Genomic DNA, 14,773 nt, shown 5'->3' with positions numbered 1-14,773 from the left:
CATCATTTACCACACAATTATCATGGATAAAGTAATTGCAGAGAGCATAGGACTTCTGATTCTTGAATATCTCAAAAAGGCTCAGGTTCAGATAACAGACAATTCACATTAAACTTACCGACCACTGGGAGTCACAGGCATATTTCAATATGTGTTTTATTCACATATAAAATGAGGTCATTTTTTATTGGAAGATTGTGTCAATTGGCAGTCTTCAACGTTGTCATCGTTTTTAATTGGTACACCTGCAAATTTTTTTTTTTTTTTCAGAGGATAGTGGCGATTAAATCTTAGAGAATCATTCCGAGAATGTTATTTAGTGTGTGCTGATTGTTGGTGAGAAACTGTTTCTTGTAATTTTCTACCACTTTGAATGTCTATTATGTGTATGAGAATTAATATTCTTGTGAACGTCAACAAACGAAGAAAAATCTCAAGGTCTTAAAAAATGATTTTGAAGTTGATTCTTTTTTGGCCTATGTCATTATACTCTAAAAACTAATTTGTACAAAAATCATTTGGAAATACATTTTATTTAAATTTCCCAAAGAAGATAGTAAAAAAACAAACAAAAAATGTAGCCCTTAAGGCAATCATTTGGGAGCACTGTCGAAATTTGTGTAAGGGTAGCGCTTTAAACAAATAGAAATTTTAGTAAAACTAGATTAAAGAAATCTTGCAATATACCCGAATGTCGGTCCTAGGAATTCTCAGAAGATGGAGTGAAATCTAAGCTGTGGGAATCCGGTATAAGTGATTAACATCAACGCATCACTTATAGAGATTCTCCGATTTTCATTTGTTTCAGTGACTGGAAGATACATTTTTGGATTTCCTTAAGCTGCCGATGTTTTCCTTGTGCTTTTTCTCTTTCCATATCATGTCTATTGGCACAGCTTGACATAATACTATATAACAAAACGCAAGTGTCCAGCTAGATAAATAGGTTGGTTTGCTGTTAATGATCAGACAAAAATCTCCCGCCATCACCAATCCGAAGTTAGCGAGAGTAGTGACGAAAACTGGCCAAACCCCAGACATGAATGAGGACATGTCTGAGGCTTTTGCCCAACAGTCGACTAGAAAAGACAGAATAATGTTGTTATTGTTGTTGCCAATACCGATTTCTTACGTCACGAATTAGTTTAGTATGACCGATTGAATATTCTTAATGCCTTTGTTTATAGTGTAAGAGCATTCACGAGCGTACTTGCCATATCAGATTAAACAAACAAGTGACATGAATGATGTCAAGTCTCCAGATATTTTTGCGAATATAATGACTCCATAAGTCGAAAGAATAAACAGATTTGTGAGAACGAAGATGATTAGAGCAAATACACTAAAAGATATTCTGTAATTCTTGACTCTTCTCAGAAGTAGAGCTCAATTCCTATGAGTAACTAGCATTCAAATGATATGGGCAAATATTATGTCCTAGCGTACTCGAGCCGTCAAAAATGACGTCTAAATATCTAGACAGATATGCAAACATACGTACACGCACGCACGCATAGACCCAACCCCTCGCACCCCTCCCCCTTTCCTAACTATAACCCGCCGGTTCAGCAATTTTTGGAAGAGTGGGTTTCAGAGTGTAGGCCTACCACTCGGGGTATCTCCTCTCATCAGGGTATGACTACTCCCCTTCCCCTGAGCGTGTCTGGATATATATATATATATATATATATATATATATATATATATATATATATATATATATATAATCATACATATACATATATATACATATATATACATATAATCATACATATACATATATATACACATATATATACACATATATATACACACACACACACACACACATATATATATATATATATATATATATATATATATATATATATATATATATATATATAGATAGATAGATAGATAGATAGATAGATAATCAGATACTTTCTCTCTGTTATATAGAGGATATTATAAAAATATATATAAATACACACACACACGCACACACACACACACACACACACACACACATATATATATATATATATATATATATATATATATATATATATATATATATATATATATATATATATATATATATAAAGTACAGTTGAAATCCAAACCAATAGATAAGATACTTTAAAATGATGTGAATACTGAATATTACTTTGACATATCCGACAGATACAATGAGAAGCGTCATGAGATGGTTGCCAAGCGAAGCCTCTGGGCACATGAGCTTCCTAAACGATGGAGGAGCCGAGACCCTGGGACAACTGTTCCTGTTCCCTACGCCAATCACCTTCTTGGTTCTCCTTGAGACGCCCAGTAACGTCATTAGCATTTTCAGACAGGTACAGAATTATTACCTGCACTGTTTTAAATTTTCCATTAAAAAAACGCGGTAAAAATCTTGTCACAAATGTTGCCAGGCATTTACCGTTTTAAAATCGGATGTTTTGACGTATGACAGTGATATTACGGTCACCAACCCGTAAAAGATAGTAACAAAGTAGGGTAAGAATTACGGTCGCCTGTATTTTACTGTAATACCGCTAAGAACAGTATATTTTTACGGAGAATTTCGGGTTAAAATTACGGGTTTTTTAACAGTGTGTTTTTTTTTTTAATCTTACCGCAAATAGAAAATGAAATTAGTAAAGAGGTGAATCAAAATCTTTATTATGTGTATTCCTCATTATTTTAGAGAAGTGTAAAATCAATTCTGGGTTTTCTATAACCGTCCACTGTTAAAAACCGTAATTTCAATCTGAAAATTTTCTTAAAGATATACTGTCCTCGGCCGTATTTCAGTAAAATACAGGCGACCTTAATTTTACCATACCTCGTTATTATCTTTTACAGTTTGGTGACCGTAATATCACTCCTTTACGTCAATATATCCGTTTTTAAATCTGCAAATGTCTGGTAACATTTATGCCACGATTTTGACCGTCTTTTACGGCAAATTTTTATCAATGTACCATATATAAAAAATTCCTCTGGAAAACTCGGCCAGATGATTGATTAACCTTATGAATTTTCAACAACCTTTATATTGTTTTCATAGTGCAGAAAATGTTGCTAAAATACACAACGATTTGTATTTCAAATATCTATTTTTACAAAGATCTATTTTTCAAACATTAATAAGTAATGTTGTAAGGTCGTGTATTCCACTTGATTTTCACATTTAAAACGTTGCCACAAATACATGAATAAATAAATTTTTGAATATATACATAATCTAAGATTGCATCGTGGAGAGAATTTGGATGTTTAGCCATTTCAATTTCAAACATTCATGTTTCCAAATTGCAGAAACATAGTCAAAAATGTATTTGAGTTTGAGGCATTCTTCTTGGTTATCACTGAGTACAATACAATGTTAAAAAATATAAAAGGAATTTTAGGTAAAATCTAAGGAAAGCGTAAAAAATTTCAATATTCTTCTTGTTTTTTACAGTGCGAAAACAATGGCTCGAATGACAATGGTAATTGTTTTGAGTTTTAAGAAAATAAGTTTACACAATAGGAAAACTAATGCCACAAAATATACAGGAATGAGGTCATGAATTCTAAACTTTCTTAATTTTATATATCAGTTCTCAAAGTTGTGTTTGGTAATCCGTATTTTGACTTAGCTTAGTTAAATAAGCGAAGTTCTTTTTGGTACCGTTACTATACAATGTATAAACGCACACACATATACATATACATCTATATATACAAATGTATGTGTATATATATATATATATATATATATATATATATATATATATATATATATATATATATATATATACAAACGTATGTATATATGTATATATATATATATATATATATATATATATATATATATATATATATATATATATTCTGTATCTTTTCTTATCTTTAGCAGTTAATTTTAAAGAAAAATATGAAATGTGTCCCTGTGCCGTTCCATTTCCTCATTTATTGCCGATAGCGGTTTCAGCCAATAACTTATGGCTTTCTTCAGGGCATTATTACAAAGAAATCCTTATCCTTATCTAATGGTAGTACATTTCACACAAACGAGAATTAAAATTAATCTAAAAACATCAAAATACCTCAACGAACAGCATATATAAAAAAAAAAATCGGTAAGAGTTGAATAAATGAAGCAACACAGTAACAAAGTTAGTCTTTTCCTTCAAAATTCTATCGCCGAAAAAAAAAAGAGAGAAAAAAAAGTTGCCTTAAATTATTTGATGCCCCAAGTACTTCAACATCTAATGAAAATTGCATAAGATAAAGACTATATATAAAAACGCCTTCTTTTCAATATTCAGATGAAAGAGGATAGGCTGAGATCTCACACTGTTCATTGGCTCCTTATAATGGAGGGGGACATTGAAGACGAGGACATGAAGGAGAGTCTGGCCGTTCTTGAGACCCTCGTTCCCGAAGGAACTCACGTCAGGATCTACGTGAGGAATACCGAAGGAGCCTTGAAAGCTTTCCTGTCTTTCGTAGACATGTACGGAGTGACACGGTAAGAAAACATACCATACTTACAAAATGTTTATAAGTAAATATTAGGTAGATATGCAAACACACAGATTTATCCCTGCTCACCACCTTCCCCATTACTCATTACAAACAGGCAGTTTCGGCAATTTGTGGGAGATAGTGGTTTCCAAGTGGTAGTCCCTTCTTACAATATTTCTTTTCCTCACTGGGCTATTTTCCCGGTTAGAGCCCCTGGGGTTATAGCATCCTGCTTTTCCAACTAGGATTGTAGCTTAGCAAGTAATAAAATACACACACACACACACACACACACATATATATATATATATATATATATATATATATATATATATACAGTGGAACCTCTACACACGAACGTATCTACATCCGAATTTTCCAACATCCAAAGTAAAATTCGAGCAATTTTTCAACTCTACACCTGAATTTTATTTCGACACACGAAGTAAGCAATTTTCGTCGTACCGGTTGTATCCGAATTTTTCTACACGCGAAGTACAATTCGAACACGTTCCTACTCTACACCCAAATTTTTTTTCGACACCCGAAGTAAACAATACCCGTACGCATAGACGGTACTCATAGCGCCGGATGTATTTTTTATTTCCACCGATAGAAGGCAGCACTTCGACCTCGGAGGGACCCTCAATTAGCGTGGCTTGGGTCATTCCTCTGTTCTCGTCGGCTTCGTGTGGTTGTGCGCTGTGCGTTCTGCTATTACAATAACTGTATTTTAATCGTGATTTTTTGGGTACATCCTTTTACGGTTTTTTACGTAAAGCATGGGTCCTAAAAGGCTTAGTTTCGCAAGTGGTAGTGGTAGTGGTGAGAAAAGGAAGAAGGAAATGCTTTCTTTAGAAGTAAAGCAAGAAATTATTGAATAGCATGAGCGTGGCGTCAGCGTGAGTGAACTTGCAAAAGAATATGGCCGAAATATGTCGACGATCTCGACAATCTTGAAACAGAAAGAAGCCATTAAAGCAGTGAAACCTTCTAAGGGGATCACCATCATTTCAAAACGTCGTAGCCCTATCATAGAAGAGATGGAACGACTTCTGCTAATCTGGATCAAGGACAGAGAGATTGTTGGCGACACCATCACCGAAACTATCATCTGCGAGAAGGCGCACGCCATCTTCACGGACTTGAAGGAGGCGAGCTCTGGGGGTGATGCTGGGGAGAGTTCAACCGAACCTTCCTCAGACGATTTCAAGGCATCTCGTGGCTGGTTTGAGAAATTTAAGAAACGGTCCGGGATTCATTCAGTTGTTCGCCGCGGAGAGGCTGCTAGTGCGGACACAAAGGCTGCAGCTGACTTTGTGAAGAGCTTTGAAAGGACCGTGCAGGAAGAAGGCTATGTAGAGCAGCAGGTGTTTAATTGTGATGAAACCGGGCTGTTTTGGAAGAAGATGCCCAGTCGAACCTACATCACCGCCGAAGAGAAAAAATTGCCTGGGCCTAAGCCAATGAAGGATCGGTTGACTCTTGCCCTATGTGCCAACGCTAGCGGGGACTTTAAAGTCAAGCCCTTACTGGTTTACCATTCTGAGAACCCTAGGGCCTTTAAGGTACAGAATGTGGATAAAGACCAGCTTCATGTTTTCTGGCGATCCAACTCGAAGGCCTGGGTCACTAGGCAGTTCTTTGTCCAATGGGTTAACCAAGTTTTCGGTCCTTCTGTGAAGAAGTATCTTCATGAGCAGAAATTGCCTTTAAAGTGCCTGCTATGCCTTGACAATGCACCCGCTCACCCCCCCCCCCCCCACCGGACTTGAAGGTGCTGTATCTTCCACCGAATACCACCGCTATCCTCCAGCCCATGGACCAGCAAGTCATCTCGAATTTCGAGAAGCTCTACACCAAGCACCTATTCAAGCAGTGCTTTAATGTCACGCAAAGCACAAACTTTACTTTGCGTGAATTTTGGAAAAGCCACTTTAACATCGTGCACTGCTTGAAGATCATAGATCAGGCTTGGGTGGGAGCATCTCGACGGACACTGAATTCTGCCTGGAAAAAGCTGTGGCCTAATGCAGTTTCTCCCCGAGATTTCGAAGGTTTTGACCCGGAACCTGATCCCGTGGTGGGTGCAGCGGAAGACGTAGAGGAAATCGTCTCCCTTGGCAAGTCCATGGGTCTGGAGGTCGACGCAGATGACATCACGGAACTCGTCGCCGAACATCACGACAAACTTACTACAGAGGAGCTCAAGGAACTCCATGCTATGTCTGAGCACATGAGTGATGACGAGGAAGGGATCGAGGAGGTAGAACATGTGTTAGGTTCGGCGCAAATAAAAGAGATGTTAGGAAAATATCAAGACGTGGTCGACTTCATCGACAAATACCATCCCAAAAAATTGCAGGTTTGTCGTGTAGTTGCCCAGTTCGATGATGTTTGCCTAACTCATTTTCGAAACATTCTGAAAAGCCGTACCAAGCAACTTTCTATCGATAGCTTCTTTAAAAAAACTACAAAGCGAACTCATGATGAAGAGGAAGGAAGTGGATCAAAGAAAACGGCATAGAGTGAAGAGAAAAAAATTCAATCAATTTTAAGTGGAGAGAGTGAAAGTGATTAAAATTAATCATCAAAAAGAAAAAAAGAAAATGTAAAAAAAAAATAAATAAGCTTAGTTAGGTTAAAGTTCACTTAGTGTAAGTTAAAATAAGTTATGGTAGTGTACGTTTATCGTAGTCACCCTCTCTACCTCCTCGCCGCCCGTCCGTCTCCTCTCTGCGTAGCAAGACCAACACCTGCGCTAGACTTTCTAAGGTAAAGTGACGCTAAAAACCCGTTTCTTATTTATTATTTCTTGATAATTATTCTTTTTTACATGTCTATTATCTGATTTAGAGTGCATATTGTCATGTGTAATTATGTGTAGTAATTTATTAAGGAGTTATCATAGGTTTTTGGGCTCAACCACGGATTAATCCTATTTCAATGTATTCTTATGGGAAAATTCGTTTCTACATCAGAACATTTTCTACATTCCAAGTCGGTTGTGGAACGGATTAAATTCGTATGTAGAGGTACCACTGTATATATATATATATATATATATATATATATTTATATATATATATATATATATATATATATATATAACTTCTTTGTCTGCATCTTTTCCCACGTTTATGTAGGGTCGATGTTACTGGCCAGCATTCTCCTTCTACCTCTGTCCACACTTCATCACCGGTTAATATATATATATATATATATATATATATATATATATACAGTATATATATATATATATATATATATATATATATATACAGTATACATATATATATACATATATATATATATATATACTGTATATATATATATATATATATATATAATATATATACAGTATATATATATATATATATATATATATATATATATATATATATATATATATATATATATATTCATATATATTCATATATATACATATACATATATATCTATACATTTACACTTATATATACATATATATCTATACATATACATATATATACTATATATACATATACATATATATACATATATATCTATTCATATATATAGCATATATATACATACATATATATATATGTATATACACATATACTATATATATGTATATATATATATATATATATATATATATATATATATATATGTATATGTATATATAGTATATATATATATATATATATATATGTATATGTATATATAGTATATATATATGTATATGTATATATAGTATATATGTATATGTATATATAGTATATATATATATATATGTATATGTTTAGATATATATGTATATATAAATGTAAATGTATAGATATATGTATATGTATATATATGTATAAATATATATATATATATATATATATATATATATATATATATATATGTATATATTATATATTTATATATTGTATATATTATATATTTATATATACATATATATATACATATATATACAGTATATATATATATATATATATATATATATATATATATATATATATATATATATATATATATATAAAGACACGTAACTCTTTATCATCATGGGAAGGTTAGGAAATTTAATACTGATTTTGTTAGCTGCACGTTCTTCTTAATCCAGTGAATTAGAAGGTAGGCCAATTGTAATAGCAAGAGCTAATTATCAGGAGTAGAAGAGGAGCAGACAGTCTTGAGGAACAAACAAAACGCCATAAACTTCCCATTGAGAACATCCACAGAAGAAACAATATCTTAACATTCCCATTTTCTTGAAGACAAAGGTTAACGAATTAGTTGTTGAATAAGTTCTTGTAAATCTTTCTTCAATGGGAGTTATACAGTGCACTGGATATGGCACTACCCATGACACCGTGGTTTGAAAAAAGTCTCATCTAAGGAACCAAAACAAAATAGTTTGCTTAGCAATATTTGAAATAGGCCCAAAAGGATTACATGGAAATAAATGATAACGATGAGAAAAGTAAAACATAGTTCATATCATAAGCAAATGGATAAAAAGGTGGATGCCATTGGAAGTAAACAAATTTTAACATGATTAAATTACCAGTAAAATACGCATCCCGTAGATCATTATTGTTTTGAAAAGTTTGAATAGATATTTTTTTCCAATCCTCGGTCAAACAACGCCCACAAGATTCGGTATTAGCATGCAAGATAGAAAAAAAAAATAACAATGTAACTTGCATCTTAAAGTTTATGCTGAGCAATAATGTAGGATAGGCCTATAAGAATTGGAGGAAAGGGAGCAGGACAGATTTAGAAGAAGAATATAGAACTTGATTACCTTACCTTCATCAAATATTTTAGCAATTATTGTTATTCTCACTTGCTTAACCCGAAAGATTATATTGTTATTTACTGACACTCTGGGCTGGAGGATGCATTTATAATACGAGAAACCCAAAGATCTGCTCTGTTTACAATACTTTTTAAACGATGTCGCAATTTTGCAAAGGTACACTTAGCGATGATGCAGATATCCTTCCAATTTAATTTCCTTACTGACTCATCATTTGGATTTATATGAAAGAATATTGCCATTTGGAAAATTTATAAAGAAAATCTGACATTTTGCAATAGGATAGATATGTAGGTAACGGCCGGATGCAGATGACACTTAGCAAGTCTCTAGGAGAGTCAGTTTCAGCTCAAAATTGTTCCAGTATCAGTACGCTGCTAGACATTGTCCGAGATAGACGTATTCACACCAGTAGCAACCTATAGTGGTATCGTGTTTGATATAATTCTTCAAGTAAGTTGTGAGCCTTATTTGATTATTTATTTATGTGAGATTTATTTGGTTTGAATCCTTTTTGTGTGTGTGTGTGATTTTATTTAAAAGAACCATCGGTAAGTGTGAATTTTAACTTGTGGTTTGGGTCCTATTTGTTCCATCGTCTTAGAAAATTCTGGAGCTTCCTGTAAATTTATTACCGTTGCTTTGTTAATGTATTCCACGGTATCTGGATCGTGATCTGTTCATAGATAATATCGTATTCTTAATGATTAAACAATGAAAAATAAACTCCAAAATCGTGTAGTTATAGTCACTAATTAGCAGAAAAGCATTAGGCCTAGGCCTTAGTATAATCCAGGAAAATATAGTTTGTATCTCGGATAATGAATGATAAATTTGGATAAAACCAAAGCTTATGTTGTTTTGCGTCCAGTGAATATCAATTTCGCCTAAGTGCAAAGAATGCGAGAGAAGATTAATGAATAATGAACGACTCTGCGTTGCGTTCAATACAGCTAGAAGTTTCAGTTTACGCTCATGGATAAATTAACAGAAATTAATTCATTTGAGAAATTGTATTTAAGATTTTGTCCAGCGTTGAGGCAGTTATACGACGCTAATGTTAAATGGGACTCATATACTTACAAGTTTTAGACCTATATTTTATACATTTATTTCTATTATACATATATATATATATATATATATATATATATATATATATATATATATATATATATATATATATATGTGTGTGTGTGTGTGTGTGTGTGTGTGTATACCGTTTATAGGCCAATGAATGTCCTAATATTAGGGACATTTGGAACACCGTATGGCACATTCGAAACCTAGGCCTATCATGTGCATTTACATAATTTAGGGCATTTAATTGTAATCGATGACAAAGCTATTCCATGTGAATGTACGTAGAGTTTGCTTTATAGGAAAAGTAAGGTTAGTAGATTTAGAGGTCAATAATTACAACGGTGAATATTAGGCCTAAGTGATGGAAACTTCAGATCGTAATCATGATGAAGACTTAGGCGGATTTTTTCTTTTGTAAACTGGTATTTTTCGTGCTTCAGAGAACAATAATCATAGGCCTACATATTACCATAAGGAATACGCCATACTGGTGAGACAATTGCCAGCTTTTCAAAGGTTTTCTTTTAAAAGACAGCCTGCAGGTTGTCTATAGACTTGGCCTCTGCTAAAACTGATAATTAAGGCCCTCCAAGAAAGTGATTTATCAAACTCTTCGTTTCTGGAATGTTTTGTTCCAAATAACTTTTAAAATATTGAGTTGATTTGGTTGAAATTATTTTGTCGTCTTTTCGTAACGCATTGCACAATCATGTTATGTAAATAAAAGTGTCGATATCTAGTTTCCTGGGGACATTTTGATATAGGCCTATATGAAATATTTCACTTGTATAAAACAAACTGTAGCCTTATTTTATGTAAAAATGTGTGTTTACATTGAGGAAAGAACTTAAAATGCAGTATACGTTGTCAGTTTGTGTCTTGTGAATGGAATCCTATAGAGTGTAGGCCTATGTTGTTTGTTTAAAGGACTACTGCATAACACATTAATTTTATGGATCTCCTTGACAATATAGTTATCCTTATTCAGTAATTATCGTATTCAATTGCAGACATTGCATAAGATAATAATGTATGGCCAATGAAGCAGCATTTTCTTTTGTATTTGTATATCTTACTACGGACTCCGTGTAGAGGGAAACTGCTTAGATGATAAGTGCTTCTCTCTTGTCAGGATTCGAACTTATGTCTCAGAATCTTAAAGGTTTAAAAGTGCCTCATGAATAGCAAAGCCAAGGAACAGGAGAATGACCAATGCCCTAGAAACTGAGCATATATGCAAGTGATCAGCGCCTAAGCCATCTCTCCATCAGGCTAGAGCCAGGTAATGGCTGTTGATGACTCAACAGATAGACCTATAAGTTCCACCCCCCACCCCCACCCTATCCTTATATTACAAGGATGGTGAGGTTACAATGATACGAATCATAAGACATATGATGGAAACTGTAAAGTATACAAGGAGCTTTCCAGGATAAAAAATAGAACCGATCATGGAGTCTAGCCCATTGGTTAAGTGTGGTCTGATAAATATTCAGTCAGTGGGGAATAAAACCATAAAGATTAGAAATCCTATTAATGAAATGGAATTAGATTTATGCTTATTAACAGAAACTTGATTGCAGGGAAATATTAGTGTTAACTCAAAGATTCAGGAGATGACGCCGTGTACTCACGATTTCTACCACGTACCAAGAAAGGATAAAACTGGAGGAGGAGTGGGTGTCTTCGTGTCGAAAATCTTCTCTAGGGTTTCTATCATGAATGAAATAGTATTTGAAACGTTTGAATATATCTATTTAAAACTGACAAGAAACAGTAAGGTATTGAATATAATATCATTGTATAGACCACCAGGGAGTAATATGAGGAAATTCATTGAAGAATTTAGTATTCTTGTGGGTGTGGTGGACGATACTAAAAATACATTAATTGGTGGAAACTTTAATTGTTGGGTAGATGATGAAAACAATTATAAGGCTAAAGAACTCAAGGAAGTATTTGAGATGTTTAATTTAATAAACAGTGTTTTGGTATCAACGTCAGTAGGTGGTCATACACTCGACTTCGTCATATGTGGGAAAGATTCTGACCTAATAAGAAACCTTGAAGTGGAAAATTTTGATGCTGAGAATTTTATTGAAGCTAGTGTAGCGCAAATGTCTTGTGAGAACATACAATGTGAACATATGGTAGATAGAGAATGTGTTGGGTGTTATACCAGGAAATATAATGACAATTTTGGAAAAATGTATGATACTATGTGTCCCATAGAGAGCAAACAAATAGTTGTACGCGAAAATGTTAGATGGTATAATAGTGAGCTATTAAAGGCAAAAAGACATAGACGTAAGATGGAAGGTAGATGGAAAAGAGCCAAATCCTCACAAGCCAGAAATCTATATAATAAGGCCAGAAATGACTATAACATCTTGTTAGAAAAAACAAAAAGAAAATTCTACAACGGCGAAAGTAAAAAAAAACTAATAACATGAGGAAGTTTCACAAAAACCTAGATGATTTGATGGGATTAAAGAAAAAACATGTCTTGCCTGATAATGTCTGTGCAGAGAAATTTGCTATATTCTTCGATGAAAAAAATTGATAAAATTTATAGTTTCCCCCAAAATCACTTAGAAGGACAGTTAGTTATGCCAGTGAAGGAGGGTAAGAAGTTAATGAAATTTAAGGAAATAAATATGTGCGACTTGTTAAAGGTTATGAGAGAGATGAAGAATACATATTGTGGAAATGACCTTTTCCCAAACAGTTCAATAAGTGAAGCTCCAAACAAGCAAGTTGTATATAATATTTACCTGAACATAATTAACCTAAGTATATCACAATCCTGTTTTCCTAGCTGTGAAAAAATTGTGTTGATCAAACCAAAATACAAAGGAAAAGGTGATGTAAACGAGTTAAATTCATATAGGCCCATTTCAAATTTATCCTACATGTCGAAGCTTATTGAAAAAAATCATAAGTGAGCAATTATGGGTGCGTATTGATGAGTTAGAGGTATTCCCGGAAAATCAATCGGCCTACAGAGCTAATCACTCTACAGAAACTACCTTATGCTCAATAATGCATATGATAGGTCTTCTTGATGAGGGAAAGTGTGGAATTTTGATTATGTTAGATCTTAGTGCTGCTTTCGATACTGTTGTTCACGAGTACTTACTTGACGACTTAGTCCATTGGAGTGACAGAGGAAGCACTGGAATTTTTGAGAAGCTACTTAACGAGCAGGATGACTATTGCAGAAGTTTCTGGGAACCGATCCAGTGACAGAATTCTTATGAAAGGTGTACCACAGGGTAGTGTTCTGGGCCCTATCTTGTTCAACATTTATACTATTAAGCTATCACACATCTTGAAAAAACAAAAAGGGGCTTTAAACTATATGCAGATGATACTCAGTTCTACCTTTCAATTTCAACAACACAAGATACAAAAAAGAAAATTGATGAGATAATGACTGAAATAAAAACATGGATACAGAGGAAAAAGCTTAAATTAAATGATGATAAAACAGCACGTATGTTTTTTGGCACAAAGGTGGCTTTGAAGAATTACCAGTTATTTCAAAGTATAAAAAATGGTGACGCTGATGTTAGGATTGTGCCTGTTGTGAAAAATTTGGGTGTACTGATAGATTGTAATTTGTCAATGAGGGATCAAACAGTGAACACAGTGAAACATAGCATTTATTAGAAAATATTTAACAGAGGGCAGTACAAAAATTTTAGTGATGAGTCACGTAATATCAAGGCTTGATTATTTCAATTCTCTGTACTATAAATTGCCCAATACACTACTAAGAAAGCTTCAAAATGTGCAAAACCGGGCGGCTAGACTGATAAAAGGCATTAAACTTCGGGAGAGAATAACTCCTGCATTGATCGATCTACATTGGTTACCTGTTAAGGCTAGAATTGAATTTAAGATTTGCTTGTTGACTCACAAAGCACTTACAAGTGATAAGCCTAAATATCTTCGTAATTGCTTGGTCCCCTACCCTCAAGCTACTAGCGCTGCTGTAAGAGTTAGACATGCTGATGACCCACATAGACTATTCGAAATTAGTGTGAATCATGCAATAGGAGGAAGAATGTTTAGTTATGCTGCACCGAGACTCTTCAACGACCTTCCACTTGATGTCAAGAATAGCAAAAATGTGGCAGCTTTCAAGAAAAACCTGAAGACTTATCTTTTTAGAAAGTGTTATAATAGTGATCTGAAAACTATTAAGCCTGAATACAAATGCTAGCGAAATAACTGAAAAGATGCAGAGCAAAATATTAACTGGAAAGAAATTATTTTCACACACCAAGGCCCGCCTGAACAGACTTTTAGGTCTGATGGAGGGCGAGAAATAAACCCCTAAAAGTAAAAGGCATTAAACTTCGGGAGAGAATAACT

At 33.9% G+C, this 14,773-nt stretch overlaps 1 protein-coding gene across 2 annotated transcripts in view; it reads left to right on the top strand.

Moving 5' to 3' along the window:
- The first annotated feature begins 9,688 nt into the window (after positions 1-9,688).
- LOC137623682 (glutamate receptor-like) overlaps positions 9,689-14,773 on the top strand; it is a 34,141-nt gene continuing 29,056 nt past the window's right edge. Inside the window, exon 1 of one of the 2 annotated variants that reach the window (XM_068354511.1) lies at positions 9,689-9,763. The gene's annotated coding sequence lies outside the window, so the exon portion shown is untranslated. The remainder of the gene's footprint in view (positions 9,764-14,773) is intronic. The other variant, XM_068354512.1, reaches the window with a different exon arrangement.

This window comes from Palaemon carinicauda, chromosome 30, assembly GCF_036898095.1.
Source record: "Palaemon carinicauda isolate YSFRI2023 chromosome 30, ASM3689809v2, whole genome shotgun sequence".
In the NCBI taxonomy this organism is placed as follows: Eukaryota; Metazoa; Arthropoda; class Malacostraca; order Decapoda; family Palaemonidae; genus Palaemon; species Palaemon carinicauda.
This window is presented reverse-complemented; position numbering and strand designations above follow the sequence as displayed.